The sequence below is a fragment of the Equus caballus genome, chromosome 29, assembly GCF_041296265.1.
Source record: "Equus caballus isolate H_3958 breed thoroughbred chromosome 29, TB-T2T, whole genome shotgun sequence".
Taxonomy (NCBI): Eukaryota; Metazoa; Chordata; class Mammalia; order Perissodactyla; family Equidae; genus Equus; species Equus caballus.
In genome coordinates this window covers 10,070,681-10,083,119 of record NC_091712.1, presented here as the reverse complement: position 1 = coordinate 10,083,119, position 12,439 = coordinate 10,070,681, and the positions used below count along the sequence as shown (strand labels likewise).

The 12,439-nt window shown below is 36.7% G+C and overlaps 2 pseudogenes; one reads left to right on the top strand and one right to left on the bottom strand.

The window, feature by feature from the left end:
- OR2AJ19P (olfactory receptor family 2 subfamily AJ member 19, pseudogene) lies at positions 7,413-8,367 on the bottom strand (annotated as a pseudogene).
- Positions 7,416-8,371, top strand: LOC119645486 (olfactory receptor family 2 subfamily AJ member 19, pseudogene; annotated as a pseudogene).

The following is a 12,439-nucleotide window of genomic DNA, read 5'->3' as shown; positions in this document are numbered from 1 at the left end:
CCCAAGTGGAAATCTCAACCAGTGGCTTTGACCATCTGCAAAGACAAGACGGTATATCCCTGTGACCAAGAAAATTGTGGGGAGTTGTCCTTGATTTTCAACAACAAACAATGAGCATTCCCAGCTTTGGAAGCTGTTCTGTCACCGCATATTGGCAAGAAAAGTAATCTATAGCCCTACCTACTGCTGAGTAACACATCTAGGCCTGCTAAACTGAAAGCCTGACTTTATCACCTGGAAACCTGCATTTCTCAGTAGCACTTGTGTGGAGAGGCTGGCCAGTGCATTTGTAAGATGGCAGAGCAAGGATAGAGGCCCCATTTAGCCAGGCCACTCAGCATGCATTTCTGCCTGACAGGAGACACTGATCAATGAGCCTTGATGACATTGGAGACTGTTCTGCATCCACTTCCAGGCAGGGAACCTACTTCGTTGTCCCACCTACTGGTGAGTGTATCGCCCCAGCCCTACCAACAAAGAAATCTGCCCAGAGCACCTGAGAAGCTGCATAGCCCAGCTGCACTCAAATGAAGAGTGTGGCCGTCAGTTCTTCCCAGAATAAGAGCCAGATTTTTGGCCCTCTCTACTCAATGCATTCCTTGCACAGTATTTCCTGTTTTGAGACACAGAGCCTTGCCAGTTTTGGTGCCTCTTTTTTTGCCTTGCAAAAGTAGAAAAGCTAATTCATACCCATGCCTATTGTTGAGGGTAACCTCCCGCCCTTCCCTATCTGGATGATGTATCAGAGCTACTGGGAAGCTTCGTAGCCCAGCAGCACTTGAGCAGAGATCCTAAAAAGTGGCTCTTCCCATTTGCAGAGGCAGCCAATGGTCCTGTCTGGCCATTGAGCTTGATGTGAATTTCTGCCTGATTTGGTCCAAAATAACGTCTTGCCAGCCTTCAGGCATGTTCCATGATCCCACACTGGCCAATAAGATAATTCCCAGCCCAACTCACTGATTGATACAGTATTCAGCCTGCCTGACCAGGAAACCTAAGCAGAACATCCAGGGAGCTATGTAGCCCATCCTACAGCCTTGATTACAGTGGCACATGAGCAGTCAACTGAGCCAGCCAGTCTGCTTATCCTTAGAGCAAAACTGGTGGCCCCGTCTAGACAGGGAACTTAGGCCACAGTTTTGCCACATTAAGATGCCCCCAAAAGAGCCATGCCATCCGTGGAGCCCATTCTGCCACCCACCCTGCCCAGGCGGTAAAGCCAGTTCATAGTGCTTCCTACTGCTGAGTATAGTACCTAGTCATGCTTAACAAGCAAACCTGACCAGAAAGTCCAGGCAAATGAAGAGCCCATACTTCAGGACTCAAATCAATGGAAACAATCAAGACTAAATTGGGAAGAAACAAACATAATAAAAAATCTGAACAGATCAATAACAAGTAACAGGATTGAAGCAACCATCAAAAATCAGTGAACAATTGAAAGCCATAGTGGGTTGTATGTTTCTAGGAATGTGTCCATTTCCACCAGGTTGTCCACTTCATGACATATAGTTTTCCATAGTAATATCTTAAGACACTTTGTATTTTTGTGGTATCAATTGTAATGTCTACCCTTTCATTAGTTACTTTGTTGATTTCGGTCCTCTCTTTTTCTTGGGTATTCTAGCTAGAGGATTATCAATTTTGTTTGTCTTTTCAAAGAATCAACTCAGTTTTCTTAATCTTTTCTTTTACTTTTCTCTATTATATGTATTTCTGTTCAAATATTTATTGTTTCTTTGCATCTGCTAATATTGGGCTCAGTTTTTTCTTCTTTGTTTAGTTCATTTAGACAAAACTTTAGGTTATTTAAGTTAGGTTATTTGAGATCTTTCTATTTTCTTGATGTGTGTGTTTATAGGTCTGACTCCCCTCTTAAAATTGCTTAGGATTTATTTCATAAGTTGACATGTTGTGTTTCCATTTTTATTTGTCTTGCTACACTTTTTATCTCCCTGTTAATTTCTTATTTGATCCATTTGTTGTTCAGCAGTGTGTTGTTTAATTTCCATATATTTGTGAATTTTCCAGCTCTCCTCCTGAATTGATTTCTGGTTTCATACCAAAGTGCTCTCTAAAGATACTTGATATAAATTATATCTTCTTAATTTTGTTTGGACTTGTTTGTGGCATCATATATGACTTACCCTAAAAAATGTTCCATGTGTACTTCAGAAGAATTTCTTTTCTGTTTCTGTTAGATAGAATGTTCTGTATATGATTGTTAGGTCCATTTGATCTATAGTGTTGCTCAAACCTCCTGTTTATTTATGATACTCTGTCTAGATAATCTAGCTATTGTTGATAGTGGGGTATAAACGTCACCAACTATAATCGTCTCACTGATTACTTCTCCTTTTTTTTCTGTATTTGCTTTATATATTTAGGAGTTCCAATGTTGAGTGCATACATATTTATGCTTGTTATATTTTCTTGAAGGCTTGATCTCTTTATTATTGTATAATAACCTTATATATCTGCTTTATTTTTTTTTTTTTACCATTTTTAGATTTAAAGTCTATTTTGGGTGATATAAGCAGTCCTACTGCCTTTTTTTGGATATCAGTTGCAGAACATATCTATTTTATTTTCCTTCACTCTCAGTCTACATGCATCTTTAAAGCAAAAGTGAGTCTCTTGAAACCATCACTCAATGGATCTTGTTTTTCTGTGTTGTTCAACCAATTAATTTATTTTGATTGAAGGGTTTAATCCATTTATGTTTACTGTAATTATTAATAGGTCAGGCACAATATTTCCATCTCGTTGTTTGGCTGTTATTAGATCTATTGTTTCTTGCTTGTTATCTTACAGTCCTTTTTTTGTGATTTTTGTAGTAATATGCTTTGACTCATTGTCACAATCTTTTGTATAACCACTGCAAGTGTTTTCCTTTGTGGTTCTATGAGGCTTACATAAAACATATTTATAACACTCTCTTTTAAGTTGTTAACAACTCAACATTGATGGCATTCAAAAACTTGACACTTTAATTTCCCCCTCACATTTTAGATTATTGATATTAAAATGTGCATATATTTTCATGTTGTGCATCCAATAACAAATTATTGTAATTATTGATATATTTTAATAGGCTTCTTTTTTAACTTTGAAGCAGAGTTGTTAGTATAAAATGTGCCACCACTTAAATATTAGAAAATCTGACTTAAACCGTATATTTATATTTAATAGTGAGTTTAATACCTATTTTCATATGCTTTTCCAATGTTAATTGGAATACTTTTATTTCTACTAGAAGATCATCCTATATAATTTCTTCTTTGGCAACCCTAGCAACAATAATTTCCCTGAGCATTTGTTTGTGAGGAAAATCTTTTTCTCATCTTCATTTCTGCAGGATAGTTATGCAGAGTATAGTATTCTTGATTAAGTTTTTTTCTTTCAACATTTTGAATATATCATCACGTTCTCTCCTGCCCTGAAAAGTTTCTGTTGAGAAATCTGCCAATAATCTTATCGAGGTTCCATTATATAGGACATGACACTTTTCCTTGCTGCTTTCAGAAATATTCTCTTTTTCTTTGAATTTGACAATTGACCTATAATGTGTCTGTGTAGCCCTTTTTGGGTTCAACTTATTTGGGGCCATTGGGCCTTATGAATCTGGATGTACATTTCTCTCCCCAGGTTTGGGAAGTTGTCAGCCCTTGTTGCTTTAAACATATGTTCTATCCCTTTCACTTTCTCTTCTCCTTCTGGGTTTCCCACAATGTGGATATTGTTTCTCTCTGTAGTATCTCATACATTCAGTGGGCTTTTTCCACTACTTTTCTTTCTTTTTCTTTTTGCTCTTCTGACTGGAAAATTTTAAAAGCCCTGTCTTCTAGGTCATTGATTTTTTCTTCTGCATGGTTGAGTCAGATATTGAAGCTCTCTATTGAATTCTTCAGTTCAGTCATTGTATTCTTCATTTCTAGAATTTCTGCTTTTTTAATGATTTCTATGCCCTTTTTGGGCTTCTCATTTGTTCACTATATTGTTTTCTCAATATTGTTTAGTTGGCTGTGTGTCCTTGTCTTCAACAAACTTCTTTAAGAACATTATTCTGAATTCTTTGTCAGACAGTTTATAAATGTGTATTTTTTTCAGGGTCAGTTATTGGAGCTTTATTAGTTTCCTTTTATGATCTCATGTTTGCAGGTATTTTGTGATGTTTGACCCCTTACAATGGTATCTGTGCATTTGAGCAGCAGTCTCCACTTTTACACTTACATGTTTGTTTTGGCAGAAATAGTCCTTTAAGTCAGCTCAGTTTTTGAGGTTCTTCATGGGTCATCTGGTAGCATTTTTGGTCCAGTGGAGCTTGCTGTCAGGGTCTATTTTGAGGTGAGGCTACTGCCTAGGATTTGAGTTGAGAGGACGCTGCTGGCTCGAAGCAATTTAACAGGTCCACTGGCTTGATTCTGAAAGTGGCTTTAGGAAGAGCACCATAGTTCCCTGGATTCTCTGGTCAGGCTTCCTTTTAGGACTGGGCTGGGTATACATTCAGCAGTAAGAAAGACTCTAAATTAGCTACCTTGCTTGGGTGAGAGGTAGCAAACAGCCTCCAAAGCAAGAAAAGCTCATTGTTTGAGGTTCTGAATCAGGCATAACTGTGCACCATGCACCTTTGCCAGACAAGGTCCCAAAACTGGCTCTGCAGATGACCATAACCAATAACCAGGCTCTCTGCTCAAGTGCTACTGTGCCATGCAGCTTTCTGGGTGCTCTGCCAGGTTTCTTGGTTGGAGCGGGGCTGAGGACTGTACCCTACATAAAATAGGGCTGTCAATTAACTTCTGGTCCTGTGCTAAGTGGCAGAACAGGCTCCAAAGTCTTGTTTGTGGTCTGAAATCAGCCAGAACTGCACAGCAAATTCCCTGGATAGACAGGGCCACAATTCTGCCTCTTTATTCAGGAAGTACCATAGGTTGGGCTCTCTGCTTTCCCAGTGCTGCTGGGCTACACAGCTTTCCAGGTGCTACAGCCAGGCTTCTTTGTCATGTAGGGCCAGGAATATACACTCAGCAGTAATTGGAGCTGGGATTAGTTTCCATAAATGAATGGGGTGGAAGAACAGGCTTCAAGACCCAAAAGGCTCACCTTTAGAGACCCAAATAAAGCACAAATGCCAATGAACTTGCTTCATCAGGCAGAGCCACCATCTCTCTCTGCAATGTGCATAGCTACTGGTTAGGATTTATACTTATACATCACTGTGTGTAGGAATTCAGTTTGCCAAGATCCAAGTGTTAATTGATGCACCACTTCCATTCTCCATCACAAGCTGATATCCAGTGGTCAAACCCTGCTGATTGCCTCCATGATCTTCATGAGATAGGGTGGAGTGGGCCTGCTGATAAGAGACCCATGTTAGTGGGGGGGAATACATGACAACTTTGGGTTTTCTTTTTCCTATTGAGGAAATCATATGCCCAGAAGGGTGCTCTCAGTGTGATGCCATATCAGCCTGGGGGAAGGGACAAAGTGGTTGGAGTGTAGACTTTCATCTTACTCTTCTAATGTCGTCTTTTTTCAACTCTGTGGTTCAGGGTGGTGCTTCTTCTCCACCTTCATGTTCTGGAGCCCTCACAATATTGTCTTCTCTGTGAATAGTTGCAAGTTGGTCTTGTGGAACGTCCTAAGGTCAGGAATAACCTTTGTCACCATTTTTATGAATTCATGTCCACCCCTTCTTAGAGTCCTTAAAAATGGTGAGTGAAGGTGATATAAGTTAGAGTTCATGGAGAAGATAAAAGTGCTTATTCTATCTTGCACTTACTGGTATATAAAATGTATCAGTACACTCCTATCAAATTAGTAAATATGTTTTACTTTCATTTTCTGCAAAGATAGTATATGCTATTCTTTAGTTTTTAATATATTTTTTAAATTTCCTGTAACCCATTTTATAACTACATCCTCAGAAATAAAACTTCATCATTGATGAAATGATTGGATGCCAGTTTTGGATGGGTTACTCTTTTTGGAATCCAAACACCAAATTTTAAATGGAAAATTAAATCATATTGATGGTAGGCCTCACATTTAATTGTTGATGGAAATATTATAAGATATGAAACACTAGGATGTGTACATAGTCCCTTTCTCAAGAAATACACCATGAGAAAGTTAGAGAATGAGATCATCATGATATAGTTACAGACATACTCATGGGTACATTCTGTTCAAGGGGAAGGGCATCTAATCTTGTCACGGGTCACTAGAGAGAAGAGGAAAAGGGTGTGGAGTAAGCAGATATTAGGAAGCAACACTATGTATAATGAAAAAAGTAAGTGTAGACCTTGGAGATGACTCAATTTAAGAGTTATGAAAATATCCTAGGCAAGCTAATAGGATAGAAACTCTCAACATTTTACATATTCAATCTTTATTTAAAGAAAAAATTAGTAACTGCAGTGGGCAAAATATGTAGAAAGACAGTTACTAAGGTACAAAATTCATTTTATTAAAGAAAAATTTATCTCTGATCTCATATTTCCATTTCTCTAAAATATAAAAGTAAACAATGCAAACAAGAATGCAACAAAGTCAAAAGTTAATTAAAACCTTGTTTCTTATGTTGACTCCCATGGACGACCCCTCCTCTCTGACTTTACACCACTACTTACCTACACAACACGACAAAGTGACCTTTTGGTTCTGCATTCAGTATTCTTCATGGTAGATATCTTGATGAATACAGTATTCTCTCCATTATAAAATAATTATATTCATATTATTATAGCCAGTTACATTGACATCCTAGATACCTGCCCAGCTCTTGGTCATGTTTAAGTATAATTTTACTACATTTCAAAAAATTAGAGATAATTTTATGGAAATACATTTGTTCTATAATCTCTGTCTAGCTGTATTAAAAAAACAATTCTTACAAATTTTTCAAATTTTGCTGGGAATAGCTGGAAGACATTGGTCATCATTTACCTTTTATAAGGATCTTGGTTGATTGTAACTAGGATCTCAGGGGGAATAGCACATCCTATGAGGTATGTATTTACAAAGCAATTGCATGTGAAAACTTTATCAAAAGTTTGGAAATATCCACTTCTTTCCATACTTAGAGAGATGGAGACTTTAATTTTCTTCTCAGGAGAAACTAATGATGGATTTCTTCTAGGTATTGAATATAGAAATACATAAAACGCATAGATCAAGCATTGCTTTTCTATTTTTATGCATAAAGTTATTTTTAAGCATTTTTTTAAGATTTTTTTTTCCGTTTTCTCCCCAAAGCCCTCCAGTACATAGTAGTATATTATTCGTTGTGGGTCCTTCTAGTTTGTGGCATGTGGGACGCTGCCTCAGCGTGGTTTGATGAGCAGTGCCGTGTCTGAGGCCAGGATTCCAACTGACGAAACACTGGGCGGCCTGCAGCGGAGCGCGTGAACTTAACCACTCGGCCACCGGGCCAGCCCCTTAAGCATATTTTTCATTGCCCCCAAAACATCTTTATTCCTAAAGCTGTAGATAATTGGGTTGTGTGTGAGAGTGACGATGGTGTAGAATATGGCCAGGAATTTATCCTGGCCTGGAGTGTGGTATGACTTAGGTCTCATATATGTGAAAATAAATGGCCCGTAGTATATTATGACCACAATCATGTGGAAAAAACAGGTGGAAAACAACTTTTTCTGTGCTTCAGATGATTTCATTTGGAGGACAGTAAGGAGAACTTGGACATAAGAAGCAAAGATTAGGGAAAAGGGGATGAGCAGAAAAATGATGTCACTTACATAAACTCCTCGTTCATAGTGTGTTGTGTCCACACAGGACAATTTCAACATTGCAGTGACTTCAGAGAAAAGGTGATCAATAGCTCTTGAGCCACAGAAAGGAAGATGGAGTGTGTAAGCTGTGTGAACTATGGAGTTGAGAGTCCCAACAAACCAGGACCCTGTAGGCATGAGAATGCTGGCATAGTCATTCATAAGAATGGGATAGCGCAGTGGGTGGCAGATGGCTACATAGCAATCATGGGACATTGCTGCCAGGAGAAGGAACTCACCACCCAAGAGGGTGATGGATAGAAATATCTGGAAGCCACAACCAGCAAAAAAAAAAAAAAATTGTTCTGCTGCATGATATAAAGTTAGTGACCATTTTGGGAACAATATTGGAAGTATGCAAGATATCCATATAAGAGAGATGGCTGAGCAGGAAATACATTGGAGTATGAAGCCGTGGGTCTCTGTGGATAAGGAGAATCATGACTGTATTTTGTGCTACAGTCATAATAAAAATAATCAATATAAAGGAAAAGAAAAGCATATTTGTTTTGGAAGAAAAGAATAGTCCCATCAAAATGAAGTCGCTGCTGTAAGTGTGATTCTCAAGTCCCATCATGAATTTTCCCTTTACCTAAAAAAAAAATATATAAATAAGAGCAAAGGGATAAAAAGTACTGGAAATCTCAAGCTCATTTCCATATATCTGCATAATACAAGAGAGCTGGTGATGCATAATTTGCCATGAAAGTCTAAGGACTCTTAACCAGCTTTCAAAGTGTGCATGTTCAAGAAGATGGGCATTTATTTGTTTGAATCAGGTGATAATATTCATGATATTGAGTGGGCACCAGCTCTATGTAGAGTCACAAACTCTTGATTCCATATTCTTTTCTCAAGTCCAGTCTTTTCCCAAATATCACCTTCTCCAAGAGCTCTACCCCAGAATACACTGTTTATAATCACGATGCTCCCACTAACAACACCACTTTCCTGGCCCTCCTTACTGTGCTCATTTTACCTTTTGCAAAGCACTTTTAACCTTCCAGCATATTTAATAATAAAGTTATGAACTATATTTTTTCTTTATAGTCATCTCACTCACCAGAATTTAATCTTGATGATGGCGGATCTTTATTTTGTTCACTATACAAACCAAATGCCTGGAACAGTGGCTGGCAATAATATTTGTGAAATGCAGGACTAAATAAATGGGCCATGGAACTTTATTTTCTCATGCAATATTTATTTCGATAAAATTTAAAGAAAATGGAATGTATTGTTTCTAAGTCTATCCAAAAATAATAACGAAGCACTGTAAATCAATTTAACTTAATCTATATTGATAACTTGAAACATCTCTTATATTTTAAATCTAAAAAAAGAAATATTTAATTCATTCAAAATCAATAGTCATTATAAGAATATTTTTGTCAGTTTTATTAACTTATGTAAATTAAACTATATTTTATTAATTCTTTCTGAGGAATCATAGATGCTAACAATATCGTTTTACATGGATAGTGGTTACTTCAATATTTGCTTTGTAATTATTTCTGCAAATTTGGTGTATATTATCTATCCTTCAATATGAATAAAAGCCAAGAGTCTTTGGATGTAAGATTCTTTCAAAGAAACTTTTACTGTGTAATTTAAGATTTTGTGTCTTTATATATATGCAAAGTATTGGGCCCGCCCAGTGGCATAGCAGTTAAGTTCACACACTCTGCTTCAGCAGCCCAGGCTTTGCCAGTTTGGATCCCAGGTGTGGACCTATGCACTGCTTATCAAGCCATACTATAGCAGGTGTCCCACATATAGAGTAGAGGAAGGTGGGCATGGATGTTAGCTCAGGGCCAACCTTCTTCAGAAAAAAAGGAAGAAAAGTATATATATGCAAAGTGTTTACCACTTGAAAGAAGAAATCAATGATTTCAGTCAGTCACTTCAGTGCAAAAATTAACCTTTGTTCACTAATTATTCTCTACATGAACTTTTTTGAGCCTAAAATTGCCACTTTATTTTATGGCAACTTAGACTGTGGTTAAGAGAATGAAACAGAGTAACATTGTAATAAATCATGTAGGCCATTTCATATTAAGAAAATTTAATGTAAATAAAAAAATAGTCCATAATTATGTTTTCTAGGCATACCCCACCCCATTCGAGCAATAACCGCTTCTGAATAAAATGTGTGTGCTAAGATGTACACCCACATCAAAAAAGATTTCATTCATGGATAGGCTATGTGAGACCCTAAATTGATTTCACCAGGAATCCAACTAGTTTGCACAAGTAGCCAAATTGTTTAGTTTTGTTTATTAAACTACTTAGGACTTCATAGGTTTATTTCAATTAGTGAACCACACTCTTTTTAGCTGGTTATTATTCAAATGGTCCGTTGATTTCACCCCTGCTTGAAATTGTTTTCTAGCTGTAGTCATATTCCAATCTTTTCCTCCCTAAAAAAAATAGTCCCAATGTATCAATTAGTCAATGATTGCACTACACTCATCCATTAATTCTGACTTAACTAGATTGAAATATATTATTTTGCATCTGTCCCAGATCTCTCTTTACACAAATAATGATTTCAGAATTTTTTGAAATTTAGATTTAACTAGAGGTGAAGCATTTACTCATATTGGTAAGGGTACACATTAATAGATTAAACAGTTACTGGTATGCTCCTATGTTATGCCTTCATATTAAGTTTTGACTGAAAGACAAATAAAAGAGAAAAAACATCAAATCAATTCTTAATGAAAAATATTTACTTTGAAAAGTATTTGTATGAAATTCCCAGAGAACATTAAATCTGATGTGTGTACTTATATTTTACACAAATGACAACACCATTTTTACCTTTTGAAGTTTTATAAAACATCTGAAATATGTTATCCACTTGATATAATATAAGTTCTGTCATAAAAATTTTGAATATCAGACTTACTGGGTAGGTTAGCAATTGATTCAAAGTAATTGTTTTTAATTGATAATTGACTCAAATGCAATGGAATTTCATGGGAGAGGCAGAGGTTAACTGAATTTCCCTAAATATACAGGAAATAATATCATGAATTATTTAAAGGAGTTGATAAGGAATATGAGTATAATTGATGTGTGGGATAGATATTAACTAACCTAGAAATGAGTGTGCTATGAACTCAATTATATTTAAAAAGTAGCAATATACATTAACACTTTCCTAATGAGTTGAAAAGACGTAAGCAAGAAAACAATGCAAATACAGTATTCTGAATACATTTCATTTTTTGTCCTATCTGAATACAAAACACTAATCAGACATGAAACTATATCTGAAATGAATTTCCATCAAGTAAGAATAATAACAGGACCTTCTTCAGAGGTATTTTTGGAATATTACATAAGACACATTAAAGGCACATGCACATAAACCCACATGCATACATGTACATGCACAGACACATAGAACAGAGCCTAGCACATGGGAAGTACTCAGAAACAGTGATTATTATTGTTTTCTGATTATTATTATTGTTTCTATTTTTACTCTATTAGTATATCTGTTATTACTATACCACTATTTTTTTTCAAGTTTTAAGTACACGTTTAAACTATTCTATACTACAGAGACAGGGAGATAGAAAGAGATAATGGGAGACAGAAAGAGACAGAGAGAAAGAGAGAGCACAAGAAAGATCCAGGATATGACAGAATACAACTGAGTGAAGTGCATTTAATGTGGTGAATCAGAAATATAATTGTACTCACTTTTTGGTAAAATAAAATAGGTGCATAAGGCTCTTTGGTGGAGTAAACAGCTCAGCATGTTGAATAAGAATATGTGATTGGGCTAATTACCAATATACACACACAGATGGGTGAGAGAGCAAAGCAATGCTCCTTATTCTGAAAATGATTGGCTGAGCTGCACACAACTGCATTTTATGCTAGCCTTTTGATCTTTTCATTAACCATGTTTTTCCCTTCTGACTTTTAAGGGCACTGCATCATATCCAAAAAATTATTGCACAGTGGTCTTACATCTAGACTTCAATTTAAGAGAATCCTGTAATTTGTGCCTCAGAGTGACATCAAATTAATCATTCCCAACACTGAACTACTCAAGTAAGTCCCCCAAAATAGTGAATGGTACCACCATGTACAATTGCCCAAGTCAGAAATCACAAAATCTTCCTAATTCTCTTTATCTCTGCTTTTTACCATCCACAAATCACCATCTGATACCTGTTCTATGTCAGTGCTTCTCTTTGGTATTCCTTCTATGGAGGTACGTACCTTCTGTGGCTGTGGCAGCTCTAAAGCATCCCTTCTGTCTTCCTCTTTCAAGTGAACAGACTTGTATGGGCTCAACACTACTTATATGCTTTCACACACTTCTCAGCTCTCCTTGAAGCCAGTTGAATATGGCCAACTGACAAAACTTTGAACAAAGAAAACAGAAGAGGATTGGGACTGGAGACACCCACTTCTTAATCTTTCAACCTTCTAGTTAGCATCTGCATATGAAGATGTGTGGTCCTGCATTCTTCCCTGCAAGAACTGGGTAGGGAACAAACTCCAGGGATTCTAGAGAAGGAAGCTGTGAGCCACAGGGTAATGTCTTACATCATGACAATTGTGGAGTCATTAATGAGAAATAACTCACCAAAATTGTTCAAAGAAATTGATCTAGAATGGGCAGA